Here is a 14,562-nt window from a genome sequence, read left to right as displayed (position 1 = left end):
ACATATACTCCTTGTTTCACTACTTCCAATATATTTACAACTACGTCTGTCGCACTTAAAACCATGACGGTAGTAAACAAAAATTATTGTGAAAAAATACGTCTAATAAACTGTACGGGTGATAGAAATCGTCATTGTAAGTAAAAAAATCAGTCTTTGAGCAATAACCAACCTACTAGAGGCAGTTTCTGCTATTAATTCATATATTTCGCTCGCTTTAAAGATATCAATTTAAAGTTATTGTGGTTAATTCTTGCAAAAAGAGCCTTTGATAACTAGAAGAAGATAAGGGTGGTAACACCTCCAAAAAGAGTCATCGAATCTGATAACTCGAAGATGTCAGAAACGTACTACGAAATAGTGTTTGGGTGAAAAAGAAGGCTCTGCCCCCAAATATTTACGACTATGTAGGTTTTAATAATATCTAACATGCTTAGGACGATTTTCTACGAATTATTAGCTACTCCAAATTCCAAATTCAAAGCTCTAAATGTCAGCGATATATTTTAATGAATAGAAAATATAAATACTCTTTGTCCCCCTGTAGATTGGACTTAGGCTATGGAACAAAAATAATTGAAGTTTTTGACTAGGCTGAATTGGGTTTGAAGGAAGGAATTGAAGATAGACATCGTAATAAGTAAAACAGTTCAATCTCGATGAGTGGCGGAGCTGGTGGGGTAGTTTCTGCTATTAATTAAAATATTTCGCTTGGTATTAAAGATATCAGTTTGAAAGTTAGTGTGGTTAATACTGCAAAAAAAATAATCCAATTTGATGACTGGAAGATGTCAAAGACGTACTGCGAAATATTTTTGGGAGAATCAAGGAGTCTCTGCCCCCAAAAAAGTACCATCCTGTAGAATTTAGAATTCTTTAACACGCATAAGACGATCTTCTAAAAATTATTAGCTACACTGAATTTCAAAATCACATCTTTAAAAGTGAGCGATGTATTTTATTCATAACAAAAATAAAAAAAATGACCACTACTGATCGAGATAGGATTCAAGGCTATGACACAAAAATAGGGTGATTCGATATCAATATGAAAGTTGTTGTGGTTATACTCCCAAAAAGATGTAGTACGAAATAGTTTTGGGAGGATAAAGAAGTTTCAAAAGCGTACCATCCTGTCGATTTTGAAAATCTAAATGTTTAAGTTGATAATTCTAAAAGTGAGTTAGTTTAAAAAATAAATAATCCTTGACCCCGCTACAAATCCGCTACTGACAGATCAGATCTACTCTATAACATAGGAAGTTTTTGACTTGGGCAATAATTGACTCTCATACACACAGGGTGATTGAGTCTAAAGCCACAAACTGAAGCAAAGAAGAAGAAAGTCCGATCTCGATCAGTAGCGTAGCTGCGCGGTAGTTTCTGCTATTAATTAAAATGTTTCGCTCACTTAAAGATTTCAGTTTGAGAGTTGGTCTGGTTAATACTACCAAAATGAGTCTGATGATGATGATGATGATGAGATAGATAGATCATTGATTCACAAAATCCATTACAATGTATGTTTCTTCACAAAAAATAACATTAAAATGTTTTAAAATAGATGAAGTAGTAAATGTGTATGTCTTACAATAAAGTGATACATATAAGATGAGTATAACAAACAATACAAATACGTCAATCTAACATTACCAACATTAATTGAGAACATGCGCTTCGAATTCAATTAGGCTATAAAAAGCATTAGTTGTCACATGTCTCTCAAATTGCTTGGTGGCATGGTTCTTTAAGCTCGACGGGAGCATATTATAATGGTGTGTCATTGCATAACTTAAAGATCTTCTACAAAATATGTGATTCGGTTTAGGCTTTAAGAGATTTTCCCTGTTACGAGTGTAGTGACAATGGTTATCAATGTGTTTCTTATGTAAATATTTATTGTTGTGTGTAACTAGCATTATTTTAAATATGTATATACCAAGAACCGTTATTAGTTTGTGTTGCTGAAATATTTCTTTGCAAGACTGTCTTGGAGAAAGTTTAAAAATTAGCCTAAGTATTCTGTTCTGCTGTACAAACACCCTTTCAGCATCACTAGCTTGCCCGCAGTTCACAATGTTGCAAGAAATTGATTAGTATGCCGGAGCATAATAAAAGACTAACAGTGATCTCGCAAGAAATGAGTCTCTAATTGTTAACATGGCAAAGAATGTTGTATTTAGTTTACTACAAATACTGTTTTTTTCTTGATCCCACCATCAATGTAGGAGTCAAGAAATCTTGTGCTCTGACTTTTTCCTAAAGATGTTCCAGAGAAATTAAAGGATAAGTCATGTAAAGGTCTAATGTACTGGCCAGTAAATCCAACCACAACTGTTTTCTTTAAAATTATGATCGACATCGAGTTTGTCATAAATATGCTGGACAAGCTCGATTGTGCCCGTTTCCGTGGAGCACCCTTCGGAAACCATGTATGAAATTATTTTTTCTTGTCTTAAGAAATGCTGAATTCGGTTGCACACTCTAATATTTTAGATAAGCAACTTGCTATTGTTATAGGTATATAATTATCGCTTAATGTGGAGTCCCGTTTTTTTGAATTCCGGCATCGAGTTTTTTAATGCTCGGGGAAATTGCCCAAACGAAATTGACTACTTAATGGTTGTTGTTAAGTACGGAACTAGAATATCACAACATGCCTTTATAAGTCGTATAGGAGTTTCGTCGTTACCAGAAGATCTCAGAAAATATCAGAGATCTACTAAGAAAAAATTTCGGGGGGATAAAGAAGTCTCTGGCTCCGAAAACGTATCGCCTTGTAGATTTTAAAAATATTTAAATTTTTTAAATACCTCCGCGACTGATCGAGATCCGACCCATGTCTATATAAACATTTAAATATATTCCTGCTGAAATTTAATACTTCCTGCGGTGCAATAAATTTATAATAAACAGTTTCGGGTCATTTGGAAATACAATGTTTAAAAATATGAAAGTTGCAGTGATTAATCAAACCTAATTGTTATTTTGGAACGGAATATTTAATTCCGTCCTTTGGCACCTCTTCACATAAACGCGTCGGCCAACTTTAAATCGAATAAAAACGCTCTCGAAAATAAATTTTCGGCTAAATTATTTTAATGGGGTGTTTTGCGGAGTCTAAAAATGAGCTGGATGTACGCGGCGACCTGAGGAAACTTCTGCTCGCCATACGGACTTTAAGAAAAACTAAATTCGCAAAAAAGCATAAGTCATTGTGGTTTTTTAGGAAAGAGTTCGTGTATTGCGATTGATCGCGGTCAGTTTGTCCGCGTAGGTAAATTTTGCAGCTAGAGGACGGAGTACCACAAAGTTCCGTCCTTGGAACAATGCTTTGTTCGATAATTTCGTCATTTTTCGCATATATAGACCAATTTTTATTTTTTTTATATCAACAGGACGTTCCGTGCATCCAGAAGAAAAATATCGGCTTTCTTATTGCCCTTTTTCGATTTCACGGGAAATTCTAGATATATTTAATGTACTCTCTTGCATTTTGAAATAGTGTTCAAATAATTAATGATTTAGCATTTTCGTATTCTAATAATAGATTAATCGGGCAACTCAGGAACGTTACTTTCCAAGATACCATCTACTTATATGTCAGTTCGAAACGAGTTCTCTGTCATTGATTGGATTAATATGATTTTTTTATCAACACCCAGAGCGTATTCGGAAAATGAAAGATTGGATCTACAGTGAGTCACAGCTTAAATGCAGTCGCTATAACAAAAACTAACTGGTCTGATTATCTCTTTATTTATTTGGGAAAAAAACAACTTATTGAAATTAAGTCCGTGAAGAGCCTTTTAAAAAAGTGTGAATTACTTGTGTTAAATATGCTTTACTTAGTTAACAATAAAGAATTAATTAAATTATATACAATGTTAACGTCATAGCATAAATGATGCAAAACCAAGTATAACCAAAGCAATAGAGAAAAACTGCATAACATGAAATTCTCCTGCTAATACTAAGCTAAGTCGGCCCTCCCTCATTACCGATAACGTCTCATAGTCTTCTACTTTGTTTTTTAATGTCAACCACAAATTTTAATCTGATGACTTTGCTGGTGTCTTAATAACATTTAGACAATTATGACGCGTGCTTTCGATCATTGTCATGATAGAACCGATAATTGTTATCCATATTTAATTTTTGGGCACTAGCAACCAGATGCTGTCTTTATATATCCAAATGCACATATTGGTTCATATTTCCTTCAATGAGATGCATATTACCCACTCCTGGAGATGACATACAGCCCCATACCATCACTCCACCTTCACCGTGCTTTACCATAGCTTTTAATTTTTTCAATTTTAATTCTTCCTTAGGCTTTCTCCATACTGATATTTGTCCATCAGATCCAAATAAGTTTATTTTGGTCTCATCGGCAAATATTACTAATTCCAGAAGTTTAAATCTTTATCGACATGCTTTCTAACGAATGCCAATCTCACGCGTCTATTTCTTCGGATAATGAAAGACTTATTTCTGGCAGTTCGACCATGTAAATTATTTTTTGGCAGGATTAACTAAAAAATATTCGAAAACTTAAAGTAAGGGTTCTATTACTACATTTTGTCGAGAGCTTCATGACCGCGACTGACTAAGAACGAAACTTAATTGCCTTATTATTACAATAGGTCAGTCCTTTGGAAAATAATATCCAGAGTGGACAAAATCACTTTAATTTTTAATGCTAAAAGGAATACAATTACAAAAATGAGCAGTTCAAGAGCAACAGAGCCAAGACATATTTTTTAAAAAAATCCATGCGACTCCTTCAGAGCTTAACTAACTAAGTTTCACGAGAAATCCAGAAGATTTGTAAATACCTTACAAAAAGAGTGTGGAAGTTTTTTTGAAAAATTAGTAGAGCATATTTTTACTCAAAGACCATTGACCCTAATCATAAAACAAGACTTATTAGATAGTTTACTAGGTTATTTACACCAAACCCACTTAATCCACTACTTGCAGAAATTGTCATGGACAATTTAGAAAAAATCATACATGAACATCATCTGAGTAAAAAAATTTTTATGGTATAAATTACGTGGACGCTTATTTCACTGAAATAGTCCTTTATAAAGTTAGCATAGAGACGGAATTTTTGAAACTTTCTATGTTTTTTACGTGGCATAACAGTTCTTCTTAGACAAACTGCTGCACAAAATACTGCAAACTTCTTACACACTGTCCTTCATAAATTCTCCTTAGGCAGACGGTTTTAATGACTTTGGCAATTTTGAACTAACTGTAAAACTAGCTTCCTTGGTTTGTGAAACATTTGTTGCCTGTTTTTCCAAATTCGCGGTGAGCTTCCGGATTTTGTCTTTTCTTATTTCAAATGGATTCATTACACGGCAAACAAATAGACATATCAAATCAAAAAATCAAATTAAGAACGCTAGCAATTCGCGACTTGTCGAAGTTATCACGTCACAAGCTCAAACAGAACTGAACTGAATCTGGGAATCTGTGATTATGAGTATGTAGTGAAGTATATGTTTTTGATATTGCTAAATAAAGAACTTCATATAGAGGGACTTTGTCGATCTGTTATGTAGAACCCTAACGTAGCAAAAATTGGAGAATTTGGAGTTGAACTGAGGTTGGTGGCGGCAACTGTCAACTGTTTGCTCTTAAATGGAACGTCCTATATATTTTATTGTTTTTTTTTGCGTTCTCCAGATAATTTTAGACATATTTTGTTTTCTTAACTGCATATGGTATAATTATACGTTTATTGATAATATTTTTTATGTCTCAATCGACAGCATAACAGTATTTGTTGTATTTGTTGGATTATTATTTTTTCTTTTCTTCTCCGTACTTCGTGTATTTTTTGCCGTTTCTCGGGTTTCTGCTCCTCATAATATCATTGTTTCGTAGATATCAATTTTTCCTTCTTTGCTCCATACTGTTCCATTCAAGTACTTCTTGATATGTCTCGATTGTCAGCAAGACAAGTTGGTGGGTTGTCTACATAGCTCAATCAACTTCCAACTATTTCTTTTTTTTCCTTTCCAGATTTTAAGTGTTACTGCGACATATATCTTAGTCTAAGTCTTAGTCCCTCGCCCACAGTAAATTATACAGACGTTGACCTGCAAAGTTCTTTAAGTGCTTTATGTTTTTATATCTTCTTCAAGCTTGAGATCATGTGTGTTTTCATATTTCATTTTCATATTTCTCCCTTATTTTATATGTTTTCGTCAGAATGCATTATTCATGAATTCTCAATTATATATAATTTACACACCAACATTGCTTTTAATTGGAAATTTTTGATTTAGAAGATCCAATCCTCTTAGTAAGTTTCTACCACAATAGTTCGACCATTTCTTAAGGACAGTGTCATATTGCTCGGGTTTACTTGTCGGGATTCGACTTCCTTGATCCCCACAAGCGTGACACCTCGAGGAGCTTATTAAATGTGAAGTTTCACAGCGCTTGGAAGTGAATTATGTCCAGTTTATTCTTAATAGGCAAAGTTGGGAATGCTCGATTTGATTTTTTTTTTCTACGAACATTTTCTGGCAAATGCAGGTAAATTTTTATGCTACATATGCTCTATATGCTGATACTCCTTGATTGTTGTTTCATGCTAATAAGATGATACGCACTGTATGTGGCAATCTAAACATGTTATATCCAAATAGACACAGAATAAGTGTCCTTTCGAAGACTTTTCTCGTATATTTACTGCTGCTTGTGGTAGTTTCAACTCCAAATTGACGTTATCTTAGTGTGTGGTGATATCAAGCCGTTTGATATGGTTTCCTTTAGTGGTCTCACCCAATGTACTGGTATAAAAAATATAAATAATAAATCTATGGATCTTGGATGATGTTACCTGTGGAAAAGAAGGATGGAATATATTGTACAGCATATACAAGTGAAGTACCCGAGGTATTCAACTCTCCTGATTCTAACGGGCAGTGGTTCAGAAGAAATTTCACCACTTCTCGTAAGGGAATGCTCGAACCGCTTCTTGGACCCTTTGCTTTTATTATTTAATCAATCATTTTAACATGGAAACTATCGGATAGTCATTCGGGTTCATAAAATGGGTTCAAAAGGTACTGTTCTAAGCTGATTCGTAATCTTTTTTTGCTTTCACTGAAGTATACCACATAAAAAATAAATAACCTTTTCTTTTTTCTTTCGTTTCTTTCGTCTTCTCTGTGATAAGATTGGTGTTTTATCTAATTTATTTTTTTTCTTTTCCTCATTTTTGTTTTGTATTATGCTTGTTAAGCTTTGCATAATATTATGTACTTATATTTGGGCTCTTAAGAACGTACCTAAGCTGAGACTTATTTAAACGGGTCTATAGAAAGTGCGTTCTCGAGAACAATTTTTTTGGTTATGTATTTTTATTTATTATTTTGGTTATGTATTTTATTATTTATTATTTTATTATTTATTATTATTTTTATTTCCAACTGTAGAAAACTTTTTCAATTAGAGCTTGTTAAGGATCAGACATACAGACAAATTTTTTGTAATTTGCAACCACAAGACTGGGAAAATTTTTGTGGTATAGTCCGTCTCAACCTTCATTGGATTTTCTCTCTATTTATATATGTGGGTATAATCTTATTAAATTACACTAAGAAAAAACAATGACATTAAATGTATACAATAAATTCATAGGTAGGAATATCTATAGACAATCAAATTTTCATTCTAAATGTCTATATCTAATTCTGTTTAGTCGTTTGTCGTCGTTGAGTTTAATTATAATAGGATTTATATTGTTTTGTATGGAAATTAAATTAAATTAAATTTTACTTGGTTACACAAATACTCTATGGGGTTAAACATGCAATGATATGGAAGAACACACCCAAATTATCGCATACATACTGTTTGTTGTACCGAATTCAAAATAAATATCATTTAGCTATGACAATAACACTGTTATGAGGAATATTTTCTAAAAGGTTGTTTTGAAACCAATTTTCACTTGTGTCCTCGTGACAATACAAGCTGGAATACTCTTTGCAGACAACAGGAAGCAGTGTGGCATAAATCCTCCTTCTGATCCAGCGTGTATTATGGTGATGCGTTTTCCTTTATGTGAAGGGGCTTTCGCCTGACAGTTTTGAATAAAATCAACCCATCCTTTGGATGCAGTGGCGTCTGTATCGAATGATGTTTCTTGAAAGTAATTAAATCTTCAAGTGTGTACTCTGTGTGATTCCATTACTGCTTGCCTTTTGTCTATTTTGCGGTACTTAAATCCAATTTTATGAACAATTCAATGGAGGGTGGCACGGCTTATATTTATATTGATTTCATCTTCTTCAAGTTTCTTTTAAGGTTTCTTGTTACTTTCGAAAAATCGAATTTTTTGAAAGTATCCACGTTCGCATAAAAATTTTATACCTCGGTAACGGTAGGTCCTGTGGGATCGCCGTTGGTACAGAAATGATCAGGGTCTCCGTTCTCCGTTTGGTTTCTCCTGAATAACTTTCGAACCGTTGGTGGTACAAAATTAAAATTTGCTTCCTTTTTAACCCTTCACGAGATACTTAAACTTGTAAGAAATGGCCTCGATCCCATTCCGGCATCCATCTTTTTTTCGTGAAATAATTCTTGGACCAGAAGACGCAGACGATACGGCTCCATAAACTTTTATTCTTGGCATTTTTTCAAAAATATACAGGGTGCGCCTGAACTGAAAACGGGTTCCCTTATTATTGAAAATTGACAATAATATAAAATCTGTGTTTTAGATGTCGGTTTCTTTTACATAGCCCGTATAGACAGCAACAACATTTGTATTTACGGTTTTTAAGTATTGTACAGGGTGTTCGCGATATTCCGTGCTATATTAAAACACGTAATAAGCGCCCCAAATTTGCAGCTACCGATTTCAGACTTGGGAAGGAAGTAGAAGTCCGGACCCACATTTACACTCTTTAAATTGGGGGCAATAAAATAACGCGAAGTATTTTTTTTTTTAATTTTATAATTTTCTTTTTGGTTATTTTGGCTTCCAGGAAAACATCTTTTCCTCCACGCATGTTTTCGATTATATACAAGGTGTTTTATAGTTATGGACAAAAATCTAAAATACCCTGAAAAATGTTCTTTTCGGGAGTAAATCAAAATTCGTACAAAAATAGCTAATCCGTTAGAACAGTGTTATAGGCCATATCAAGGGCTACAATTTTTGTATTTACGATTTTCGTCTGTGACGTGTACTGCTCGAGATATTTGAAAAAATCCATTTGAGAATCGCAATATCTTACAGTCAATCTAGATCCGATGACGTCAATTACTATTGCGGTGTACGGCATGGTTTCAGAAAAGAGTTATTTTCTCGAAAACTATTTATCCTATTGAAAAAATTCATATACCGAGAAACATGCGGCATCTAGGGCTATAACTTTTACCTGCGGCATTTTTTGGATTATCTACAGGGTGTGTCGATTATTAAAAAAAAAACAAAGAAATTATTTGCCGTAAATGAAAAACTATGAAACATAAGATAATTTGGTTTAAGCAGTATCGTGAATTGTGTCGAGAGAGAGTGTTAGGTTTCGTCTATCATACAAGGTGCGCGAGATACTTGAAAAAATATCATTGGAAACGCGCTACGAACTTGACCCGCCCAGCGACGATTTTTCAAAAGCATAAGTCCTTTACTGATTAAAGATTCATACACAGTGCCACAAATGGTCAACACTGAAGATTAAATCAGAAAGAAAGAAATGTACCTGGGCAACGAACGCCTGCTCAATCAAGTAATAACATCGTCAAAGTTTTATTGGGGAGGGTCGGTCGAAAGCCAACACGATGACGATTGAGACAGATTATACTTTTGCAAATAAAAAAAAATATTATTATTCTTTTAAGGGGACTTGTCAAAGAGGCGGTTAAATGGAGACGCGAGAACAACTTACTTGCATTAGGATGCGGAGAGCATTATTCCGATGCTTCACAATATTGAAAAATAGCCGACACAATTTAATTACATAAATGCCGCGTATAAAAACAAACCTTGGCAGTGTACCAGCGGAGTCAATAAATTTTTGAGGCAGAGTTGCCGGTTCATTTATGATGACACCGGACATATCCTAAAATTGTCTTTTGGGATTTTTACAGTATAGATGTGTACGAAAATGTGTAGACTGTCAAGACGAAAACAACATAAAGACGCAAGTGTTGCTACAGTCGTCACAGTTAAGTCAGGGTGATTATTTATATGGCCACAAAAGTATATTTCAACGAATAATTTGCACGAATCTGCTGTGTGCGATTAACATTATTATCATCATGCAAGTTATATATCAAAACTATCTCAGATCAGTTCCCTGTGTTATTCTGCTTGATTACAACAGAGCTTTAGACACTGTTGATACTGAAATTCGTAATGAAAAGTTTTTCTTTCTTACGCTGACGATTTGTAAGCAAATAAAATATTTGATGCAGCTATAAAAATTAACGAGGACTTAAATTCTCTATTCGGTATATCTTCAGCTAATAACCTTAAGCTTAATGCTAATAAGTCAGTGTCCATTATATTTGGACCACAAAAACAGGTTGGATATCTCAGAAATCATCTCAGGTTTACAAATGAGGTTGATATAGAGTCTAACATTGAACCAAAAATCACATGTCAATACTCCTACGGATTGTCGAAGAAACTCTATCAAAATTGTGAAATAAAGGATTCCACCCTTAAATTATCTCTATGTGAGTTTCATGGTGAGGGATAGTGACCGACTTCAGATTCTCTTACAATATTAGGAAACAGACAGAAAAGTCCTAAAGCTTAAATCTTTGAAATGCCTTCACTTCGTCAATCTTACAAATCATTAAAAACCAACTAACCATCTTACTTGCCTGAAAAACTCAACCTCAACAAATTAGCAGTAGATTTTTTAAAGCTACTCACAAAAAAAGGTTAAAAATATTTATCTTTGGTACTGTAGACGTTTTTTTATTACAATCTGGCTTCTATAAGGACTGACAAGTGTTTAGATTAATGTCCGTGAGCGTTTGCTTTTTTGTTTTCTTTGTATAAGAAGTTAACACGGTATTATTTCAAAGAACTCTTTCATATGACGTTCCTAAATTGATCAATATATTTTTTAAATGACTTGTCCGTACTTCATTTACAATCTTACAAAAAGGTATTTATTTATGGGTGATAGTTCGCCTATTATCTTTTTTTTTATTTTGTCGTGATCTAATTGTGTGGTATATTGCTTTTTGGTTAATTAAGACACCACTTAAATTTCAGAATATCGAAAAATATTGTTAAAAAAGTTAATCAGATCTAAAAATTACATTTTTTTTTTAATTTAAATACTTATTTATTTTGAAAATAAGAAAATACAACTAGGGTAACATCAATTCTGGAATTAAATAGAAAGGTCTCTTGGCAACTTCGCGTAACAAATTCTAGATCATTTCATGCCATTTTTCTAAAATTATTCTCTCAAAATCTTCAAACATCCCTTCATCGTAAATTTTTCGCTTCAGGTAGCCCTGTAGGAATTATCTTGGGGATCTACCAAGTCAAAGAGATCAGAATATTTATGGTACATAAAATATGTTCAAGATTCAACGTACTGTGACTTTATCGGTCAAGTTGTGACGAAACAGTGACGAGAATCTATATTGCGATTTTTTGAACCACTAGTGACAGCATTTTTTTGATTTCCGGGAATTATAATTTAGATATCTTCCTGACCATTTGTTATTATCATTAAGATTGGTGTTCATTTTTTGTAATAGTATGTCTCCCCACTAAATAAAAATTAACCAGCGAGATAAAAAATAAAAACTATTTTATTGCACGTCCATTTATCATAAAACATTTTTCAGCATTGTAATAATATTTGGAGAATTGTTAAAAATGACCGTAGCGAATTCTATCAAAAATACCAGGGCCGTTTATGATTGAGTAATTAACAATTAAATAATTCAAAAACTTTTACACCCCGTATATTAGAAACAATGCATTTCCGCTCCTGGAAAAGTTGATCTGATCTGATTTCTTGAATTACTACTACAAATATTATTATTATCAATAGATAAGTACGTGGTGAGATCCTGCACAATGCTACTTTATCTAGCCATCCGTAGATGTTAGATGAAACATTCGAGCGAAACACAAACAAACAAAAGATGACTTTTTAAAGCAGTGCAATGCAGTGCTCATAGCTATGTAACAAACAATGAAACTATTTGTACTCTAACTCTAACCTGACAAGTATTTACTGAGAGCCGTGTTAGATTAGAATGTTTTTTTTAAATCTGCTCTTGTAGAGAGTCATGAATTGTTGCAGGTAAAGGAACACTGAAAAGCGTGCGCTAAGTTGCTGATATCGGATCTTTTGAAAGATCTTTGAGGATACTAATTAGGTCGAAAGTTTTGAAGCTCAGTGAGTTGATTATTTTTGATGGGATTAGTTTTAGTGGCTTCATGAAAAGGCAGTTCGGATATGAAATCAATAATTTTCTTGGAGCTATACCACTGACTGGTGCTCATCGTATTTTAAGAGAGATATATATATATATGCTATACAGGTCCTGAAGAAAAGTGTCATCCTTAAAATTGCCATATATATCAACCTTCAGCTATTCCATCCTTGGGAGTAACTGGTGACTAATAAGTCCATTAGTTTTGATCTTGCAGAGGTTCCTCTTGTTGACTCACTAATTAGGTAGATTATAGTCTTCATAGTTTACTTTCCTGTGACTATGACAATGCACTAGAAAATCAGTAATAAGATTACCCCCAAACATGAATTAGTCATAGTCGGAAATAATAATAATAAATATAATAATAATAAATATAAATATAAATATAAATAAATAAATAAATAATAAATAAATAACTAAAGTATTCTTCAGGCAAAGCGAAAAGTTAATATCAGGTGGCTTGTACAAACCACCTATCCAGAAAGTTTTTTCCTGTATTCTAATTCGTATCCAAATTGACTCTAGCAGTAACTGAAAACTTGGAGTTGTCATTGTACAGGGTGAGCCGACGATAAAGTTCAATATCTCATTGGTTTCAAAAGAGCGATGAATAAAATATACATTATACAGCAGCAGATAAAGCACCAGATAGTTATTAGGAATTTGGTAAAAATAACTGGCGATACCTATTTCTACAAATTAACTTATTATTATGTAAGTTTTTATTGTTATTATGATAAAAAATATGTCCTTCTTCTTGCCTATGCATGTTTAGTATTTGTCGTATGTTTTCTTGGACGTCCCTTATCATAAATGCACGCTTCCTGAGTCCTATTTTACATGTATTGTAGGAAGATTGACATAAACACGATCTTCATCGTATCCCCACAAAAAGAATTATAGCGGTGTTAAGTCACATAATCTAGGAGACATGCAATGAATCCACCTCTACCGATCCATTTCGGTAGGTAATGATTATTTAAAACATTTGTTGAATCTCAATGTCAAAGTAGCGTAAAGCCTTTTTATTCCAAACCATATTAAATGATCATTGGTTTTGGTTCTGCACTTCATTTATAAGGTCCACAAGTTTACTCTTTATTCAAAATCACGGTCTGGCAGTTCATGGTGTAGTTCCATATGGGGGTTTTCTAGTGATGTGATTAACTATAAATTATGATGTAACCCATATGCTAGCTACTTGACGGCTACTGATCTGGGGATAATCTTCAACTTGAATTAAAGTATTTTTTTCTGCCTCACTCAGTATATAAACAATATCTATTAATTCAGTTATTCAGTTTTATGAATCAGATGTCAGGTCAAGATTTGACAATACCTTCTTGTCATGGGCAAAAATTGTAAAAATTAAATAGCTAAATAGTAAAAATACGTACATGACATGCTAAACAAAGGTTGTAGGTTTTTGTAAGATCTTTCGGCAAAAATAAAATCCCATCTTCGAATAACGCTAATATTAAACATGAAACTACATGAAAACTGAGAAAATACTGCCCTAAACTTACTGACGCTCCGTCAGCGGCCATGTCCGATGCTGAATGGATCTTCTCCAATCTTTTTTTGATAAGTTCTTCAAAAATATAACTCTAGGAGCTTATATGGACAGCACTGGGAAAGCGGACAGACAATTTCTTCAATTACAGGACCAATTTTGCTACATTCAATTGAAACGTAGCCGTCCCGGTTGTTGCGGGAATCAAAGCTAGAGCAATATTGAGTATGTGTAAAAATCGAAAAAACCCACAACGCATCCAAATGTGTAGAGTATTTCGTTTTTAATAATAGCCGATTCGAAACTGAGGACAATCATTAACGTGCTGTAGTAAATGTAATACTTCACAAAAATAAGACGCGAATTCTCGTCCGTTTGGCGTTAACTGTTTTACCTTAAGCTTCGTGAAAACGTTCTACCAAATTAGTTTCTGTGTTCGTTATTGTATGTTATCGAAACTGCCCAATCAATAGTGTTTTTATAAAATTTTGGAAAAGTCTGTATTAACGTTTTGTTTTCCCAAAAATTGTCAGAGGGAACATAAAGTGCGCCGCCATTAGTCTGATTCACCGGCTTCTGCCATGCCACTTTTC

Source organism: Cylas formicarius, unplaced genomic scaffold (assembly GCF_029955315.1).
Source record: "Cylas formicarius isolate icCylForm1 unplaced genomic scaffold, icCylForm1.1 PGA_scaffold_9__14_contigs__length_23061073, whole genome shotgun sequence".
In the NCBI taxonomy this organism is placed as follows: domain Eukaryota; kingdom Metazoa; phylum Arthropoda; class Insecta; order Coleoptera; family Brentidae; genus Cylas; species Cylas formicarius.
The sequence above is the reverse complement of the archived record's forward strand: the minus strand, read 5'-3'. Positions refer to the sequence as shown.